At 41.5% G+C, this 20,208-nt stretch overlaps 1 protein-coding gene across 1 annotated transcript in view; it reads left to right on the plus strand.

Moving 5' to 3' along the window:
• The window catches only part of LOC139759487 (GTPase-activating Rap/Ran-GAP domain-like protein 3), a 628,035-nt gene that overhangs the window by 487,405 nt on the left and 120,422 nt on the right, over positions 1-20,208 (plus strand).

The following is a 20,208-nucleotide window of genomic DNA, read 5'->3' on the forward strand; positions in this document are numbered from 1 at the left end:
GTATATATATATATAGAAAGAGAGAGAGACAGAGAAAATGAGGTGGTTGACTTCATTTCAATGAAGTGGTTGACTATTCTTTCACTCCGAATAAAGAACAATTTTGTTGGGCGATTTCGAACTCGGTGTACAGAGTGAAGGATGATATAATGAGATGTCAAAGGATATAGTGGTCTGTTGCTCTTTACAATTACTTTCGTATCCCTCTTTGTAGACCAGGTGTCCTGCCATATGATGCTTTATATGAGAGAGGACGTGAAGTTATGAGTCAGTGCGTCCCACAGAGTCAGACACAGGAAGAGAAGAAAGGGTGCCAAGTTGTAGCTCTGTTGGTCGATATCAGGCAAGAGGGAGGTTCAGGCATCAGATGTGGGGCGCAGGGGGACAGTGTGTATATATATATATATATATATATATATATATATATATATATATATATATATATTTAGAGAGAGAGAGAGAGAGAGAGAGAGAGAGAGAGAGAGAGAGAGAGAGAGAGAGAGATATGATGAAAAGATATTTATAGATAGGAAATTGAAGGAAGGGATGAATATGACCAAGAAACAGGTATATATATATATATACATATATATATATATAGAGAGAGAGATAATGGTAATCACTGGGAGCAACCGTGCAAAATGAAGAGACAAACTGAGACGGATTCTCACAAAGACAAGCAAACAGTGAGAGACATAGTCAAAGAGAGAGAAATGAGATTGACAAAAAGTCGTACAAAAACACAAAGCTAAACAGAAACACAGAATGAATAAAAAAAGACGTGAAAGACTGATAGAAACGATCATAAGGATCCTCTTAGTTATGTATCATTATCTTACTTATGATTCCCTAATAGACTTTTATCTTCGCGAGTGTGTATGAGACTAGAAAAAGAAACATGAATGAGATGGGATGTAGAAAGGATGGCATGGGGAGGAAGGGATGAAGAATGAGGGCTGGAAGTGGTGCGATAGGATTGATGGGAAAGGAGACGTTAGAGTGGAAGAGGAAGTGTTGAGGTGGAGGACGTTCAGGGTTGGAGATTGTAGGAAGGAAGCGATATTATGGAGGTAGTCAGACGGAGGTGGAAGCGAGGAGATAAGGTTACCATGGAGGAAGTGGACCTTCCCTTTAGGGCAGACCTCTGGGAACGAGGAAGGAACTCATCTCCCCGTTCCTGATATGGCACTTTTTACTTCCACTCCTTTAAGATGCACCTTCTACATCCCCTCCTCTAGGTAGCAGCAGCTTCTACCTCTTATTAAAGTTGCACCTTTTCCTCGCTTTCCTGTAAGTAGCACATTTTCCTCCCACTTCTTCACAGTAGCACCGTCTTTCCCTCCTTTAAGTAACACTTTTCTTTTCCCACTTTGAAGTTGCGCCTACTCCTCTTTCTTTAAGTAACGTTTCTTCTCTACCTCTGGGTGAGACATGTCTCGTATCATACTGTAGCTGTCACCCCCCTAAGGTTAGCTACTCTAGCTTTTTTTTATTTTCCTTACTTATACCTTAGAAAATAGAAAGACATTCGCAGATTCGTAATGTATCTTAATTCTTGAGTATTTATATACTCGCAACTTCACAAACCTCTCTTGCCATTCGCAAACTCTCATGCCACTCATAAATCCACGTACCTCTTGATGTCGTTTTCCACTCGCAACCCCTCATTCCTCTTACAGATCCACATGAAACTCGCAACCTTACATTCCCACCTAGAGATCTTCACCCATCATATCCACATCAGAGCACTCTCTTCCTTGTGACATTTACATAGAGGCTGACATATCCAAGGCGCTGAAATAACACTGAAGGAGGTGAACTTATTATAATGAAGGCATTGACCTCATACTCAAGGCTCTGACGTTGCATCCAAGGATATGATCTCGTAGTCAAGGTTTTGACCTCATATTCAAGGCTCTTGCCTTATATTCGAGGCTCCAAACTCGTGTTCAAGGCTTTCACCTCATAATCAAAGCTCTAACCTCATGCTCCAGGCTCTAACTTTGACTTCAAGGCTCTCGCCTCGTATTCAAGGCTATACCATCGTATTCAATACTCTAAACCTCATATTGAGGGCTCTGAACTTCATATTCAAGGCTCTATCCTCATGTTTAAGGTTTTGAACTTCATATTCTAGGTTAGAACCTGGTTTGCAACGCTTTGAACCATATATCTAAGGTTACAACCTCGTGTTCAAGGCTGTGAACCTCATATTCAAGGCTCTACCCTCATGTTTAAGGCGCTGACCTCATGATTATTCTCGGAACCGATGATGGTAATTAGAAGCGCAACAAAAGTCGACCACTAACGGTATACTTTAGCCAGTCGGTTAATGACATCAAAAATGACTCATTAATAGCCGCTAATCACCGCAAATTACGCGCCCATTACGACCTCCATCCAGCTCAAAGCCACAATTATGATGTTCATACTTGGTGATGGTGGGTGGGGATGATCGATCCTTCTTATTCAGTATCCTAACTTCATCTACATAGAAGAGAAACTTGGGTAACTATTAATACACTCCTGCAGAATGCGTCCTGTGTAAAACATCAGGTCTTCTGTTACCTTTCTTGCCAATGCAATCTCGTGTATCGTCCGCCAGTAGACGTTCTCGTCATTGTCCATCAGGTTTCCTGTTATGTCTTTCCCATGTGCTGTCCTTCAGCAGATAGTCTCGTATCGTCATGGACCATCAGCCCTGTTATCTATCCTTCCAGTGTACTCCCATGAACAATCCTCCAGCGGACAGCCTCGTCATTGTCCATCAGGTCTCCTGTTATCTGGCTTTCCTATATCCTCTCTCATCCTCGCTATCCTTCCCACTCCCAAAACATCATATCCTCCCACACGCCCCCCACACACTAGCCCCTCCCAGCTAGCTGTGCAGCAGATAAGGTGCAGAGTTTTTGGTGTGCATGATTGATGACTCGGAGGTATCCCCAGTCTGATGCTGGTAAAGAGGAACGGGATGTCCTTTTATAGCTGCTGCCGCTCCATTCATGCCTAATGAGAGATGACATCTTAGGCCTGGTTTTTTTTTTTTTTCCTTTTTCAGATTTTACCATCAAATAATTCTTTCATTTACTTATTTCTCATTCTAGCACTTTTACAAACGAACACCTTTCCTTATATGATTACTCTTGGTTCCCTTATCTTAATTTTCTATATGGCTTTTTTCTTCTTTCAGATAGATTTTCTCTTTCTCTCTCTGTCACGTCCTCCTCCTCGCCTCTTTTCTGGTGCTTCTTCACCCTCTTCCATCTCATCCATTCGTCTACAGCCATCATTATCCCCTTATTCCCTCCGTTCCAACTCTTTTCCTTCTCTCTCTCCATTACATGTTGCCCTCTTTCTCCTCCATTTCTCTCTTTTTCCTGTCTCCCTCATTATAGCACTTGCTTTACACCACACTTTGTTCCTCCTTCCCTCCCACCTCTTTTCCCACTTTTCCTCCCTCATCTCTCCTTCTCTTCGACCATCATCATCAACGTTCTAACCTTCCCTCCATCACCGTATTTTATCTTATACTTCTCATCTCCCCCTGTCCCTGCTCCGTATTTCCATCAACCCCCCCCCATCTCTCTCTCTCTCTCTCTCTCTCTCTCTCTCTCTCTCTCTCTCTCTCTCCTTTTATCCCTCTCCCCTCCGGTTCTTCCCTTTTCCCGTCTTGTATTTCTCCCCTCACCTTCTCTCTCCCTCGTTGCAACCCACTCTCCCTTCTCTCCCACTCCAAGTTGTGATCTCTGTTTCAGACTCATCAGACACAAGGGGGAATCGAACCCTCGCCTGAGGCACAGTTTGATCCGGTAACATGCTCTGGCCTCCTCACGACTTTGAGGAATTAGTGTTAATATGCTAATGGATACGATGTTTGAAATTGTTTATAATGAGGGAGACTGACTGACTACTCTCGCATTTCAGTTTCTTTGTTGATTTCGTTAATTTCCCTTTTTTGCCCTCGATGTGGTTATTATTTTTTTCTATTTTGCTTCCTAATTTCCCAGTTCTAATTTTCGCTCTTGCTATTCTCTCCTTCATTCATCATTCGCCCGCACTCGTTCCCCTTGTGTTTATAATGTTTCTTGCCTTCTGCGTATCTCCGATTCCCCTTGTTTCCCCTTACCTGCTTGTTAGTCATGTTTCTGTAATCTCTGGTTTATCACTATCTTTCATTTCCTTGTTTACTGCCTTGACAGCACTGGTATCTCTGGTTAGTTGGCGTTCTTCGTGCTTGTTCATTTGGTATAGTGTTTCTCAATCCCTTATGATAATCTGCACTTGCCTCATCCGCTTAGAATAGGAATTAGATTTATCTCTATATTTGATAACCTAAATATAGGGTCATTGGGAGCTCTGTTATGTTTTTTTCCACGTACCCGCATAATTTTCGCCCCAGTGTCAATGTTGCGGCTTTTTCTTCTCGCTCTTTCATGTCTTCCGTCTCCGTAAACAGATCCATTACTCCCACCTCTTTTTCTTTCTCTTACATTTTGTCGTTTTCCCACGTCTATGGCGCCTTTTCCATCCCATATGAAGGCCTCTGTTTCTATCTCCGGGGATGTGTTATGGAATGAGTTTTAACATTTCACGCTCTCTTTCCCACATGACAATGGAGACGAAGATTACTTTCAATTTTTTTTTTTCTCTCTCTCTCTCTCTCTCTCTCTCTCTCTCTCTCTCTCTCTCTCTCTCTCTCTCTACGCCAGAGACAGCTCGAATCTCTTACCTACAGAACATATCTGTCTCTTAAAATTGTTTGCGATATAATTAGAAGCAGTTAATAAAAACTTCAAATTAAGCCTTCCGAAAGGAAAAAAAATTACTCTCGGGGATTTAGATGTTTAATCTGTAGTTAGTTACCTCGTTAAAAACTTGCCACGATACGTTAGAAAAAATATATAACAAGAATCATAACTTTTCCACCGTGTTTCAAGATAATGTTCATCCCGTTCTTAGATAAGGATGTTCCGTATGGCTGATGTTTTCAGTTCGTACACGAGTATTTTTTTCATACATATGGTGATAGCTGTTTGTTAAATCATAGGTTGATTAATATTTTTTTTCTGTGAAGGTTTGAGGGAGAAAAGGTTTTTTTATGCCTGTCTTTTAAATCTTAAGAAACTTGACTTCACACTTTTAAAGCAAGAAAATTGACGAGGATAATTTTAGAATCAGATTAGAACACTTTACTTCCTAATGTACAATATGTGACCCCTTGTATCTGGACATTTAGTCACTTGCTTGACTACTAATGCGATTAACAGTAACTTATCTGACCACAGTGAATTCTTTGTTTTTGGGACGTAGTTTACAGAGCTCAGGAGGGGGAGAAGGTAGGAAAACAACACTGATCACAGGAGGAGAGGAGATAGGAAAGGGGGGAAAGATAGGCTCCTTGGTGAATTTTTTTTTTTTTCAGTGAGGGGAGAGAGAGCTACATTTATACATACAGAGCACATAGACCTAAGGTTTAGGCGAGGTGGTCTGGCCTTAAAACTGCCGGAAAAAAGGTACACTCTCCTTAAAAGTAGTAAAGAAAAGAATAGCAGAGAGAGAGAGAGAGGGAGAGTTGCATATTAGTGTCTCCTTTCACTAAGGAAAGGATAAAGGTGGGTGGAAGCGAGGGAAGGGAGTGAGGATGAGAATGTTTAATGAGGAGTGGTTGGTGAGAGATCGAGGTGATACATAAAGGGGAATATAAGAGCAGATAAGTCGGTAATGAGAGAATTTAAGCAAGGAATGAAAGAGGGAAAGAGGGTGAATTCTGTCGTGAGGGTGAGTGAGGAGGGTTATGGTCTGGAGTCATACGGTGGGAAAGAAGGAAGATTGATGTAATGAGGAGAACATGTGCAATAAAGAAGGTAATGTACCATCCCATCTACACTTGTTATTTTTCCATCCATTCCTTTTCCCTCCATCCCAGGGTCGCATGCCATCTACTGACACTTCTTCACTCCTATTGATAGCTCCTCTCACTTACCTGTGGCAATCCTTTGTATGTTCGTATACGTGTGTGTGTGTGTGTGTAATATCTGCTTTTTAGGTCTATGCAGTCTATTTGTGAGTGTATCTTTGTGCTTCTTTGAATGTATCAAAACTGTCGCCCCGAAGAAGAGGTAGTAGTAGTAGAAATAGTCGGAATAACAAGAGGAATTTCCAGACACCCGTAAAAACTTGAACGAGCGCCGGATCGCCAGTTGGTCGCTATCTCGCATCACCTTTGAACTCCCAGGAACAATTGGTGTGTTGCCGCTTCATCGACAAAGCAAACTATCCCCCCCAACCCCCCAATCCCCAAGTGCTCCACTCTCACAAGCTGGGACCTAACAGTAGTAATTTGTGACCAGAAACCCTTGTTTACTTTGTGTCTAAAGTTCCGCTTGGCCAGCAAAGAGTTTTGTTTTCATATGTAAATGACAGCCGTCTGGCCAGGCCGAGGCTCCACGGATGAAAGGTGGCGGTATTGGGTTCTGTCCACCAGGGATCTCCTGTCCTCGAAACTCCTGCGAGATCCTAGAGGAGTTTGTGGGGGAGGGGTTCTTTTTTTTTTTTTTCTCTCCCAAAGAGTTCCTGTCTAGGCAATTTCTGAGGCTGGCCCGCCCCCCTGTCTGTTCAGGGTGTGCCTGAGGAATTTTATTCATGTTTCTGTAAAATTCTGTGCATGAGCTCTGTCTGGAGAGTCTTTTTATATCTCTTTTTTTCTTTCTTTTTTATTCAAGTGGCAGGTGTGTTTGGGGGAGTTCTTTTCCCGAGAACCACAGTGATACAGTTGTAACCCAACTCTGATTGCCACAGGCAATGCAAGGGGGAGCAATCTTACCTTTAGCTCGCCTCGCAAGGAAAGTGGTAGATAGGAAAGGCCTTCATAACACAAGCTTATAACTGGCGTACTGTCACTTCCTTATGACTCTGTAAACCCTCAGAAAATGGCTGCATTTTCCACCTATATTCATTGTATTGCTCCCATATATGAATAACTTACCATGCAAAAACACTCTCCCGGCATAAACTTGTTACCCATTTCCCCCATTCTGTTTTCACTACTTTGATTTTCCATAGATTTGTTACTTTCCTAGCCTGGGTTTTAGTATTTTGGTTTTTCATAGTCTAGTCGATCTACTAGACTGGGTTTTAGGTAGAGTTCAGCGGGTTAGAAACGTGTTGACACTATTTGGATGGCATGCATAAAAGCCAGTGGATATGATTCTGTCTGCTATGAAGAGATCTGCCAAAGTTCTTCTGGGTCATATTTGGGGTTTATGTTATAGGTTCAGGCATAAATGGGCTCTTGCCAAACGATGGTCATTAAATCTTTAATAAAATACATGATCAACCACCTAAGAAGAACAATATATCGACTGCAACAGGTATATATAAGAAAGACAGTAACCGTCTGGCCATTTTCACAGCCCTGCGCAGCCACCCCGATGCCATTTACGGCTCCAAGTTGAGAATTATTTCAAAACTTGACCAATTAATCGCATTCGTACGAGTCACGTGATGGCGACAGTGTCAACATATCTCACTAGGGATACACACACCAGCCAGGAGGTGCAGGAGGAGGGAGAAGGACGAATGAGAAGTACGGTCTTCCTACTCTGATGAGAAGTACTGTGTCCTTTCTTTGATGAGAATTACAGCGTCCTTACTTTAACGAGTAGTACAGTGTCCTTAGTTTGATGATCATAGCTTCCTTACTCTGACGAGAGATGGTCTCCTTACCCTGTAGCACGGCAATGGTGGCTCATAAGTACAGTCTTCTGTATTAGCTACGAGGAAAGTACTATTCCTTTGTCGGATGGTTGGTACTAGTTAACGAGTACATCCTACCTTGGAATAGGCAAGACTTGTAACATTTCCCCCCTTTTTTTTTTCTTTTTTTTTTTTTTTTGTGTGTGTGTGGGGGGGGGGGGGGGGGGCGGAGAGATTGGCAAGTCCAATCATTGAGTGTAGTCTGTATACAGAGGGGTCGGCCGAGTATTGGGTCGGGTCTGTGTACAGTGGAGACGCCCGAGTTGTGTCCAGTCGGGTCAAGTACTGAGCGGGGTTTGTGTACAGTGGAGCAAAGTATTGAGGCTGGGGGTCTGTGTACAGTGCGGACGTCCAAGTAATAAGTTGGGCGTCTGTGTGCACCATCTCTGGGATCATTTGAAAGATCGCCCACTCGCTATACTCATCATAGACAGTTGTAAGCCTTGAGACCAAACGGCGACATCGTTCGTAGCTCTTCTGAGGTGTTCACGATATTGATTTATTGTTCAGTCGGTAGAATACCAGAGCTATCTTGCCTTACGCCTTCTCAACTCCCAGTACTTGACCTAAATCTGACCCAGCTTGTGGTTATAGGATCCCGTGATGAGCAACTTTAGTACGGAAATGATTATTTACTTCAAACTTCACACCTATACCTCGCTGGACGAGTCATTCTGCTTGCACGAATTAATTGCATTATTCGTATCGTGGTTTTATGGTCTTCTATTTTTATTTTTAGTCTTTTTTGCAGAAGGGAAAGGTAACAAATGTGATTATATGTTTTGGTGTTCTCTCTATCTAGAGCTGGTGTGGTGCTTCGTGCCTTGGATGTCTTTATCTTCTTTCCTTACCGTGGTTCTTCCTTTTTGTCTTTCTCTCGATATTACCATATCTATTTTCCCTTTTTGTACGAGGTACATTTTTACAGTATCGCTATCTGTCTTTTCCCTCAGTGTACTTTTATATATATATGAGAGAGAAAAATGGACCTTATCTTTGTTTCTTTCTCTTTTCTGTATGTCTTTCTCCAGTTCAAAATTTGCAGTTTTGCACTGGCAGGATCGACCGATCAGGAACATAATTAGAGACACCCAAACACTTATGTTTTTCTTACAGACTTGAGTTCAAATTCTAAAGGGGTCAGAGGTCACATATTCCAATTTTTATAATTCTAAAGAATTTTCATGAAGTGTTTCATCATAAACTGGGATCTGAACATTCCGTTAGTGTCTAAATATCTTGTTACAATGTCTGTACGTTCCGTCTGAGTTTAAACATTCCGTTACAGTGTCTGCATGTTCCGTTACAGTGTCTAGTTATCTAGTTACAGTGGCTGAACGTTCCATTACAGTGTCTAGATACTCCATTAGTGGCTGAACATTATTACAGTATCTAGATATTCTTTTAGTACCAAGTATTCCGTTTAGTGTCTAGATATTCTGTCTAAAGACTTTAAGTGTCTAAATGTTATGAGAGAAGAGTTAAGATTCTTGAGTTGAGGTACTCTTGATGAGCTGTCTTGAGAGTGAGATAATGAGAAGCTCTTCAGTAAGCTAACTTTATGAAAGTTACATCTGCTAGTATTGCTAGTAGGGAGGCGTTGTGCTGCTGATTCTGCTATCGTTGCTAGTGCTATTGCCTCTATTGATCGGACTATTATAGTCTTCATTATTGCTGTTGATGCATGTACTATATTGTTGTTGCTATTTCCGATTATAGTTATTGCCATTCTTTTTCACTGTTGCCGTTGCTACTGCGACTATACCTAACACTGCTATTGCTGTTTCCGTTGCTGTTCACTTTTTTATAGATATTTTTGTTGGTGATATTTCTACTATTGCTCTTGCTGCTGTTGTTTCTCGCATAAATGCTGTTCTTACTGTTGCTGCTGCCATTGCTTCCCTTGTTGCCCCTCTCTTGACTATTGCTTCTGTTATTGTTACTGTTGCTCCTTCTGTTATTGCTGTTGGTGATGATGCTCCTGCTAATGCGATTTTGATGTTCTTGTGGCTTGTGATTTCCTTGCAGTTGCTTAGTGTTAAAACCTTAAGCTTTTGGGGCTGAAGTATTTTCCGGCCGATTACCCAAAGAGGTTGCAGAAGTGGCTGACGAAAGTGAGCAAGGCAGTGGAGAGATGGCAGAGGATGAGGGAGAAAGCAGAGAGGGAGAACGAAGGGAAAAAGAAACAGGAATAGGAGGAGGAAAAGGAAGGAAGGGATAAATAGATAGGTGGAATAGGTAAGATGAGAGAATAGATGTAAAGGAGGGGATGCAACTGCTGAGGAAGAAAGGGAGAGAGAGAGAGAGAGAGAGAGAGAGAGAGAGAGAGAGAGAGAGAGAGAGAGAGAGAGAGTGATGCAGGAGGGATGCAAAGGGAAACCTTTACACTGACGCCATTTTTACATACATCAATCTTGGCCACCGAAGAATTCCCATTAAAGTTTTCATCAGACGTGAGGTTTTTCTGGGCCACCTCGTATGGTCTGGTCTGCCTGGTACCGATGCCTGCAAGAAACCCGTTCTTGAACGTCTCCAGAACCCTGCTGCCATAGGGTTCTGAGTTATGCCCTACTTAGACCTAAAAAGAAATTGGATATAAAGTAAATGGTTCTATTTGAAAACCACTCAAATTACGTAAAATATGCAGTAGTTCATCTGATCCTCAACTTAAAACCCTCACAGGAGCTTAAGATCAATGCAACCTCACTGTTACTTCTCTGGAACATTTCAGAGAACATTTAGGAAAACGTTTATAAGAGAAAAAACAAAATGTTTCACAGACCATCATATATATTTCAGCTTCAAGGACATGGCCAAAGGAGGGAGGAGGAGGGGAGGGAGCGGTGGGGGGTGGGTTAAGAGAGAGGAAGGGACGGAATGTGTAAGAGAGGCTGAAGGGAACAAGAAGAGAAAGAGAGCAAAGAAGAGCTAAGAATTTAAAAGACATGAAACAAGGGATGCAAAGAAACTAAAAGAAAAAAATACAGAAATCTAGTAACAAATTTAGTAAAAGGAGATACAGAAACTTGGTAAACAGAAGTGACCCGTTAGTTATTGTGTAATAGGAGGAGGTTGAAGATTTATATATGCGGCGAAGATAGGGTGTGGAAGAGATGATAAAGATGTGTGAAGAGGGGGAGAGAGAGAGAGAGATGGTGATAGCAGGGGAAATGATATAGAATAATACCAAAGGTAGGAGGGAAGAGATGGAGAAGGAGGCGGTGGTGTGTGTAAATGAAAAAGGGATTACAGAAGGAATGAAATGCATATGGAAATGGGTTGATGGGAAGAGGCGAGGAAGAGGAGGGAGTGGGGGAGCAACAACAGCAGCACCAGCCTGGCGCAGGTGTGGGAGAAAGTTTGATGCTACAGGATCATAACCTTTTGTCAACATTGGTAAACAATTGAAATTCAAAAATTCCGGGCGAACAAAGGAATACGTTTATTCAGCATTTCGTGGAACCCTTCATAAACATATATAGCTTGGACTACTCGATAACAGAAGAGCGTCACCTCCAGTCGACAGTGAGAAAGGATCTTAATTTAAAAAAAGAAAGAAAAAAACTCCTTTCGGACAAAGGAATACATTTGAGAGCCGGGTAATGGAACCTTTAATTACTACCTGAAACATTTGATTGTTGGTAACGGGAAAGGTTCGTTACTATTTCAATATACGAATATCCAGGAAGCACTCGAGAACTACCGTTGAATACGGAGTAGTGAATACATCTGTATACCACATAGTACCTGGAATTAATAAACGTATCAGACATCAATGGGCTAAGTACTTAGAGTAGTAGATCTAAGCAGATGAGAAAATAGTTAAAAATCATTCAGTAAGTGTAGAACGAGGATTTGATGTCTTCAGTAGCGTAAATAGTGATTTACAAACCAGTTCAGTGCACAGTACGTCTGTAGAAAACATTTGTAAACAACCAGGAAAGTGAATACATCTCGAAGGTATTGTCGACAATAGAGAGTAACCACAGTGTAGATAAACAAAGGTAACTTTGAGAGATGAAGTCACCGACTAAAGCTGATCATGAGATACTTGATATCTCTGCGCTTTCCATAGTTAGTCTCGCTTCAGGGAAGAAAATTTCCACCTGGTAATATACGAAAGTCTGTAATCAAGCTTTATGATTACCCCAGATTCCCTTTCTGAAGGGGTCTTAGTGCTTCTTCAAGACCGCTTTCCAAGTGCTTCTCCGGCTCCAATGCTGCGCTGTACTCGGTAGCAGGAGAAAGATTTTCTATAACGCCTTCTTGTGATTGCACCTCGAGTGAATTGTTGCCTTTGGCGAGGCTTCATCACCGTCAGTCGACAGAAATAGTACAGTATCGACACTTCCCAATCCGAATGAGCACATTATTTCCCTGTGACTTTTTGGAGCACAGAGTTGATGCTGCAGGAGCCCCATAAGAGGTCGTGAGATTACTTAAATAAAAGTATAAGTAGGTACTTTTATCTAAACAGTGGCTTTAACAGATTAAGAAAAAAGATAGAATAATGTACGTTCTTTTTTATCAGGATTTGGAAGGCACTCGATCACTACATCGTCCTTACAGTACAATACAGTGATCTCTGCAAGAATTTATGTACCTGCAGTACAGAAGATGCTGGTTTATCGTGCTTACATTAACCGAAATACTAGGAATTCAAGCGATGTAAGATATTTACAATGATAACTTATGATATACACTTAGTGCAGTAGTTACAGTGCTTGCAATACCTCCCAGCATTACATTTGGTATGACATACTCATTGCTTACGATTGCCATAATGCTTATAGTTCTTAGGAGATCTAAACGAGTATCTATAGTGCTACATATAACGATTGTATTTACAACAGCGAACATAACTACCATCCTCACATTGGTTCTCACGTCTACAGTCCCCAGTATCTGCAAACACCTCATAAGTCGATTATTTGCATACAGTATTTTGATTAACTTCGCTTCAGAGGACGCATTTATAGTACGCATGATATTAATACTATCTACGATACCTCGTGGTTGAACCCGCATAGGTTCGAATCCTGGTTGCGGCGGCAGTTCATCAGTCAATCCAGCTGTTCATCCTCCCTTAGGGGTTGGTCCATGATATTGCGTAAATTAGATATGCTTTGGTTACTTCATTCATTGGCACGTGCCGTCTAAGCTAACATGAAAACCGAAAACGTTACCGAACATGCAAAAAGTTTAAGTACATTACAAACAATTATTATAATGCTTACAGTATCTTATCTCTACCCGTGCTATCCACAAAGCCTTCATCGCCATTGGTCACCAACCCATATAGCTTGCAGCAATACCAATGCATAGACTGTAGAGCCATTAAAACCTCCTTTATCAGCAGTCAAGACAATACCTCTACTACCCACAGTGGCTAAGAGCACCTCTGGTCACTAAAGGTTTTAATGTATGTATGCTATGTTCCAAAGGGGAAGGGAGGGCCCCCCTCCCCAGAATATTTTATCAGCGTTTCAATTTAGCATGAAATAGAAACCAACCTTTTTTTTTCTGCTATTAATCAAACGATCCAATTCGGGCCTCGTAATGTTTTTGGTTTCCTGTTATACGCTCTTTTTTTGCGATGTGAAGGGTGCCTGAATAAGACTACCTGAGTTGGGAAAATAGGTAGAGATGGATAATGGATGATGGTAGATACGAGTTGTGGAAAATGGGAAGTATGGGAAGAGTGAGTTTGGGGAAATTTAATCTTGAAAGTGAGGGGAAATAAGAGGAGGTGCACAGGTGAAGGGAAAACTGGTTTGAGAAACGAGTTAGGGATGAAGGGAGAAGAATGTAGGCCTAAGAAGCAGATGAGGGAAAATAAGTAAAAAAAAAAAAAAAGAATTAATAAAACTTACGAGTTACTTTTGTAGAATATATATTGGACGAGTTATGTTTGTGGAATGAAAACCAGCTACTGACGTGTGAATGAGAGAGAAACACACGTTAGCTACCTAGACCAAAGAAATGGTACTCGACAGCCAATGAAGTGCTGGCTCAACGACGCAACCGTCGTTAACCCTTCCAATACCTAGGCGGGTAGTACGGGAAATATACCTCCGTGGTTGGTGGCTGCCTACCTATCTACCTACCACCTACAGGAGAAAGAGATGGACCGAAGACAGGAAAGACATTTTCTCCTAAATGAAATGTTGCGTCGTATGATTTCATTTTAGAGATGCTGACCAGCGCTACCTACCAATTTATAGAGGAGTTGGAGGCTACCTTTTCCCTCTGAAGAAGGTGGAGAGGCTGGAAAATATGGAATGGACGTGAAGAGGATGAGTAAAACATGAGAATGACCCAAAGGGATAAGAGTAAGGCGGCAGTGTAACACTTTCAAAATGCTGGAAAGGTCGTATTGGGGACAGTGAAAAGTAAGGTTATCGAAGATATAGATACTTTGACAAAGGAGAAATTTGACAAGTATTTTCGTGCATATGACCATAGATTTTATCATTTTCTTTGGCCGTTTTCAGAATGCTTGATGTCTTTAGATATGAAAAGACTGACAGAGGATTAATTACACGCAGTGTAGCAACCCACTTTGGTCAGCTTTCCCTCAAGAAAATTTTAAGACTTAACAGGAGTAATCAAATCGCGTAAAGGACAATTATTTATATTGATTATATACCTACTAGAGAAATGTACAGGCAGTAAAAAATAGTTAAGAGACCGTAACAAAGTATACGAAGACCACCCTTTATAGAGACCCATGCTATTATTGTTAGACCTTGAATAGAACATTGCATGACCACTATTAGAAATGAGATCGCAGCGAGGCACAGAAAAACTACCAGTAACCATGACAAGACCACCAAGAACAAAAGAGAGACTGCGATTAAGTACAGATGGACCACAAGAAATGAATAAGATCGATTTGTATACCACAAAGTTACCATCTTCCTCCATGAAAAGCTCTCTTTGCCGGAACAAAAACAAAAGAGCTTGAAATAATAAGTGCTACAATAAGTTTGTCATTAATCATCAGATGACCTTATCCTCTTATAACCATAAAGACGACTGCCAGTATCCCTTAAAGAACTACAAAGCAGAAACTTAGAATATCCGTGAATCGCCATGTAAAGGATGTCAATAACAAAAACTCACCCTCTGGAACTACAAAAAGACAACCACAGAACCCTAGAACCCACAACCGACTATATAAAAGACCGTTATCAAACCATAAAAAAGACACTAAACATAGAAAAAAGATTCCCCAGCCAACTGTACAATGATCTGCTGTAAACATTTCTTTAACACCACATCCAAAAGCCTGCTTCAGTCTCGATTCCTTCCGTGTTCGAGGTATCTTTTATGCATGGCTGAGAGTATAGCATTTAGCCCATCCTCTCTCTCTCTCTCTCTCTCTCTCTCTCTCTCTCTCTCTCTCTCTCTCTCTCTCTCTCTCTCTCCCTCCCTTTCCTTCATTACTACACCGTATGCTAACTTCATTTCCTGCCGGAATGTCATTACAGGCTAAGGCCCATCGTTAAGGTAATTGTCCTTGTTCAAACATTCAGGACTCGAAGTGGGTCTGGTTACCTCTCATCGTGGGCTCTGTGTGTGTGCGTGAGAGAGAGAGAGAGAGAGAGAGAGAGAGAGAGAGAGAGAGAGAGAGAGAGAGAGAGAGAGAGAATCTTTACATCCAGGTCAGTTCTGATGACCTCTGCTCCTGTACAGGCCTGTCTTATTCAAATCTGTTGCTATATGTACTTTGTGTATGTCTTTATAGAACTTGACTCCGTAGAGTCCATTAAATCTCATTCTTTGGTACTGTCTCTTGTCTTACGGCTGATGCCTGCATTTTACTCTTGCTGAATAATGTTTGTTACTTCTGCTGCTGCTACTGCTGATAATGCCGCTCTCCCTGCTTGGTTGCTTGTCCTTTGACTTCTGTTTTGCAGTAGAGCGGAAGTTGCTGCTACTGCAACAGGAACCCCTTCTTGGATGCTGAAACCTTCACGTTCTTCTTTAAGTTAGCGTATTTTTTTCTGAGTTGCTGAACAATGTCCATATTGGTTTTAGCTGCTGCTCAAGCACCTGGTGCCATTGTCTTAGCTTTTGGTATTGCTTTGGCATCCCACTCGCTGCCCGTGATGGTAGCGGTGGTGGTGGTGACATATTCGTTAACCTGCTTAAAGATATATTATCTCTGGCGTTCCAAAGACCCATTGAAGCTTAGATATATATATATATATATATATATATATATATATATATATATATATATATATATATATATATATACGTACACACACATATAATGTGTGTGCTCTTTTTCCTCGGTGCAAATGCGAGAGCTCCTTCTAAGTATCCTTGAGCATTTCTTGAGCCCTTCGTCGTGAGCGTTCCCAACGCCTTGCAGGAACAAGGTTTTTGCCTAGGAAGTCTTCTCTCTAAAAGCAGTCTCTCTCTGGCGCTTTCTATGTGGCGTTCTCCACCCTGCTGTATATCTATATTTCAAGCGTTTTCTTTTCCTGGGTTTCTTTGGCGTCCAGTTATTATTTTTTCTCTCTGACATACTCGCATTTCAGCGCCTGTCCGTAATGTTCTTTAATCTCGGGATTCTCTTCTCTTGGGGTTTCTTCCAATTAGATACCCTCCCCAGAGTTTCCTCTCCAGTGTCGTATCCTCTGTTCGTTTTCTCCTGTTTATACCTCAGTAGTTTATCGTTTTTGTTTTTCTACACGATTCTCTCTAGTGTTCATTTTGTAGCGTTTACTTTTCCACTTTCATTTTACAGCGTTAACTTCTAAGTGTCCCTTTTCCAGTGTTTACCTCTCTCTTTCTTTTCCAGCGTTCACATCCAAGCGTTACTTTACCCTGCATTCAGTTTCAAGCGTTCCCTCCTCCAGCGCTCATTTCCCAGCGCACACTCGCTGGCATTTTTCACTTCCCAGCGCTCGCGCCTTCCGCGGACGTTCGCTCTCCTCGGCGCCCCTACTACTTTATAAAATAATCTCGGCAAACAACGTGACTTTCTAAAGAATCTGAAAGGGAATGTCTTATTAGATTACGACACTGGATACACCCGGCCCATATCCAAGGATGGGATGAATATTTACATCGTTGGACTCCCTTTCCTCCCCAAGAGCTCATCTCCAAGAGTACAATTAAGTCTCCCAATGGACGAAGTGGCTTCCATCCACCTCCCATACTAACTAGCTCGCACACCCATCTCCCACAGAAGTTAAACAACCTCTACCTCTCGTATCCACCATAGATTGATACTGCATCTCCTCCGTCCCTCCAAAACCCACAGAAAGGTTTACACCCCGTCTTCCTTATTAAATGACCTCCTCCCCGCTTCCCACTCATCTCCCACACAAACTGAACCCCACAACTATCTAATAACTGAACCAAACATTCCTGATCCACTAGCCCTTACGTAACTCTTCTTTGCACATAATTTTTCCCCACGTACCACCACCAGCCCACCCTAATACCTACATAACTCTCCCATTCTTACCTCCTCCTGTGATGAAATACTTCAAAAGCGACTTATCATGGTAAACAGGTTTTTCTTTATCTTTTCTTTTTTTTAACTTCCTTTTTCTCTCTCATTTTGTCATTTTTGTGAAGGGTGGTGTCGAGTATTTTTTTTGTATAGTGGTTCAGTGCGTTTTATGATGTCTAATGCCATGCGGATGGGAAGCTGTGGTTGTCATCTACAATGTTCAGTAAGGTCTGTGTGTAATGTAGCTTTGGCATGATTGAATTTAAGATCGTTTGGTATGCGTGAAAATGGGATATTTTGCGTTATGTTATTATGGATTTTTTTTTTCTTTAAAGAGTTTTGTATCTTGAAGACAAATGTGGTATGGAGTGGTAAGAGAAGGGAGGAGAGTAGGGTGTCTTCGAGTGTTCTAGGATTGGTACTGCATCAGCATGTGTGCAAATCTTAGGGATTTTGTTGTGTAGCCAGGAATGGTGGGCCAAATTGTTTTTAATGTGAAAGTCTAATATGTTGGCAGGGTCTGTAGCTGGAGAGTTCTTTAAGGTTTAATTACTTTCCCTGTGTCAGTGGGAGTGAAGGATGGGTTAGAAGTTGCATTAGGACGGATTATATGTAGAGTTTCCACGGCATCTATTTCTCTTTATTTTAAGTAATGTTTTCCCTATGCCTTGCCTATCCCTGGGAATAGATAAGAGAGAAGACTGCCCACGTATCTCCTGCGTGTCATAGATGACGACTATGAGTTGGGAGTGGTTAGGAATCCTTCCATCCTGTACGGCCATCCAAAGAAGAGACAGAGGAAGGAGCCAAGGGATATCATATTATATATAATATATATATAGAGGAAGGAGCCAAGGGATATCAAATGATATATATATATATATATATATATATATATATATATATATATGTAATTTGTGAAAACGTCTTCGAAGCAGGGCTCTTGGATTAGTCTGAGGTACAAATCCGCAGAAATCAACCCAACATTGCTTAGTGACGATGACAACATTGATCCGCCCTCCTGTTGTCTAATCCCCCCGTCTCCCGAGCGGGGATTGTCAAGTAGGATTACTGTAAGTTGGCTGTTTGGTGCAGCCATGGACCAGCGCCTAGCTACGCCACAACACGGATTCTCGGGATTAGCCTATTTATGGTAATGGGGATCAGTGTATCTGGTCGAGTCCCAGAGCATAATGCTACCTTGGGAAACACTGGAATGGGCGAGGGAATGTGTACTGGAAATGGGCAACAACGTTAGGGAAATGCATTGTTGAAATGGATTTTGACATTAGGGACATATTTGGCGAAATTGGGCAGATATTATGGAAATATTGGGCGAAAATGGGCTGTGATTAGGGACATGATTGGTGATATTAAAGAATTGTGTCATGGGAATTGGAGTGACATCAGAAAAACGTGTAAAGGAATGGGACATCGACATGGAAATATGTTATGGAAATGGGCAGTGACATCAGGGATATGTATAGTGGATATGGGGCATTGACATTAGAAGTAGGAACAGACAATGGGAATGTGTGTAGTGGAAATGAGAAAGGAAAAGGAAATTAGCAATGCGTATCGACGATGGAAATGGGATGGAAATCAGTGTGAATAGTTTTATCTGAGCTGGAAACAGTGTTGGGAAGCGCTTTACTACTCTTTACTTTTTTCTTTATTGTTATTACTTTGCTGCTTCCTCTATATTCATAATTTCCCTTCTACCTTAATTCCCTCCCTTTTTGACAACTTTCCCCATCATAACTTTCCCTTCCCTCTCCCTATTTCTTCATTTAATACTTCTTATTTTTTCATTCCTTCGATTTCAATATTTAGTTCTTCCTTAATATATCTTCCTCATTGTCGGTTGATCTCCCACCTTCCTCTCCCTTTCTTTGGTCCTGTTTCTCTTTCATTCCTTCTTTCCCCCCTCACGTCTATCAGTTCTACCCTCCTAACCTTTTCCCTATCACTTCTCCCCCCTATCTCATCCACCTCTCCCATTTCTGACTCTCGGCCACTCCTCTTCCACCAGCTCCCCCGTTCCTGCTACCTCGGCACCTCAGGAAACTCCCCTTCCTTCGATAGTGGCAATGTTCCAAAGAAAATTCCCCCGTCAAAGTTTAGTTCAAGACCATTTTTTGTTCCCCCATGATCGTGAGTGCATAGTTGAGATACTTCGAGATATTCTCTTCGTTTCCTCAAACACCGTCCAAGCGAAGGTCGTCTCTCAAGGTGTTTTTATCCCTGTAGATGACATGGTTCTTTTCCTACCTCAGATAAGCTGAGAGGGAGCATCGTGTCTTGCAGTAATGGTCATGTGTGTGTGATGGCAAGTTACGTGTTACAGGTGGAGAGTTCTTAACTCGTGTTGACCCGTTTCATAACCTTGTATATATGTACCGTGTTTTAACTCGTGCGTGTATATATATATATATATATATATATATATATATATATATATATATATATATATATATATATATATATATAATACACACCATCCTAAGCTGGTATTCATTTATCGACCAGCCCCGAAGAAAAATGACATCTGTGTTGAATATAGGTCGACTGGGCGCTCAGGACGTGGGCCCGACCCCTGGCATGTTCGTGCTGACTCATGGTTAGTAGTATTATCCACCACACCAGAGAGAGAGAGAGAGAGAGAGAGAGAGAGAGAGAGAGAGAGAGAGAGAGAGAATGACGAACATTTTCTGTTTCTCTGCACCTTTATATAGTTATTTCCATTTCTTTCTTTCTCCATTTTGCTTAATCCATCATTTTAATCTGATTCTCTCTCTCTCTCTCTCTCTCTCTCTCTCTCTCTCTCTCTCTCTCTCTCTCTCTCTCTCTTGTAGTACCAAATGGAATAAAAAACGGTACCTCTTCTAATTTGCACTTCTGTTCCTGTTGACTCGACACTTTTCCAAGTTAGTGACGGCTGTCTGTGTTAAGAGACTGTATTAGTTTAAAAAAAAAAA

Source organism: Panulirus ornatus, chromosome 33 (assembly GCF_036320965.1).
Source record: "Panulirus ornatus isolate Po-2019 chromosome 33, ASM3632096v1, whole genome shotgun sequence".
In the NCBI taxonomy this organism is placed as follows: domain Eukaryota; kingdom Metazoa; phylum Arthropoda; class Malacostraca; order Decapoda; family Palinuridae; genus Panulirus; species Panulirus ornatus.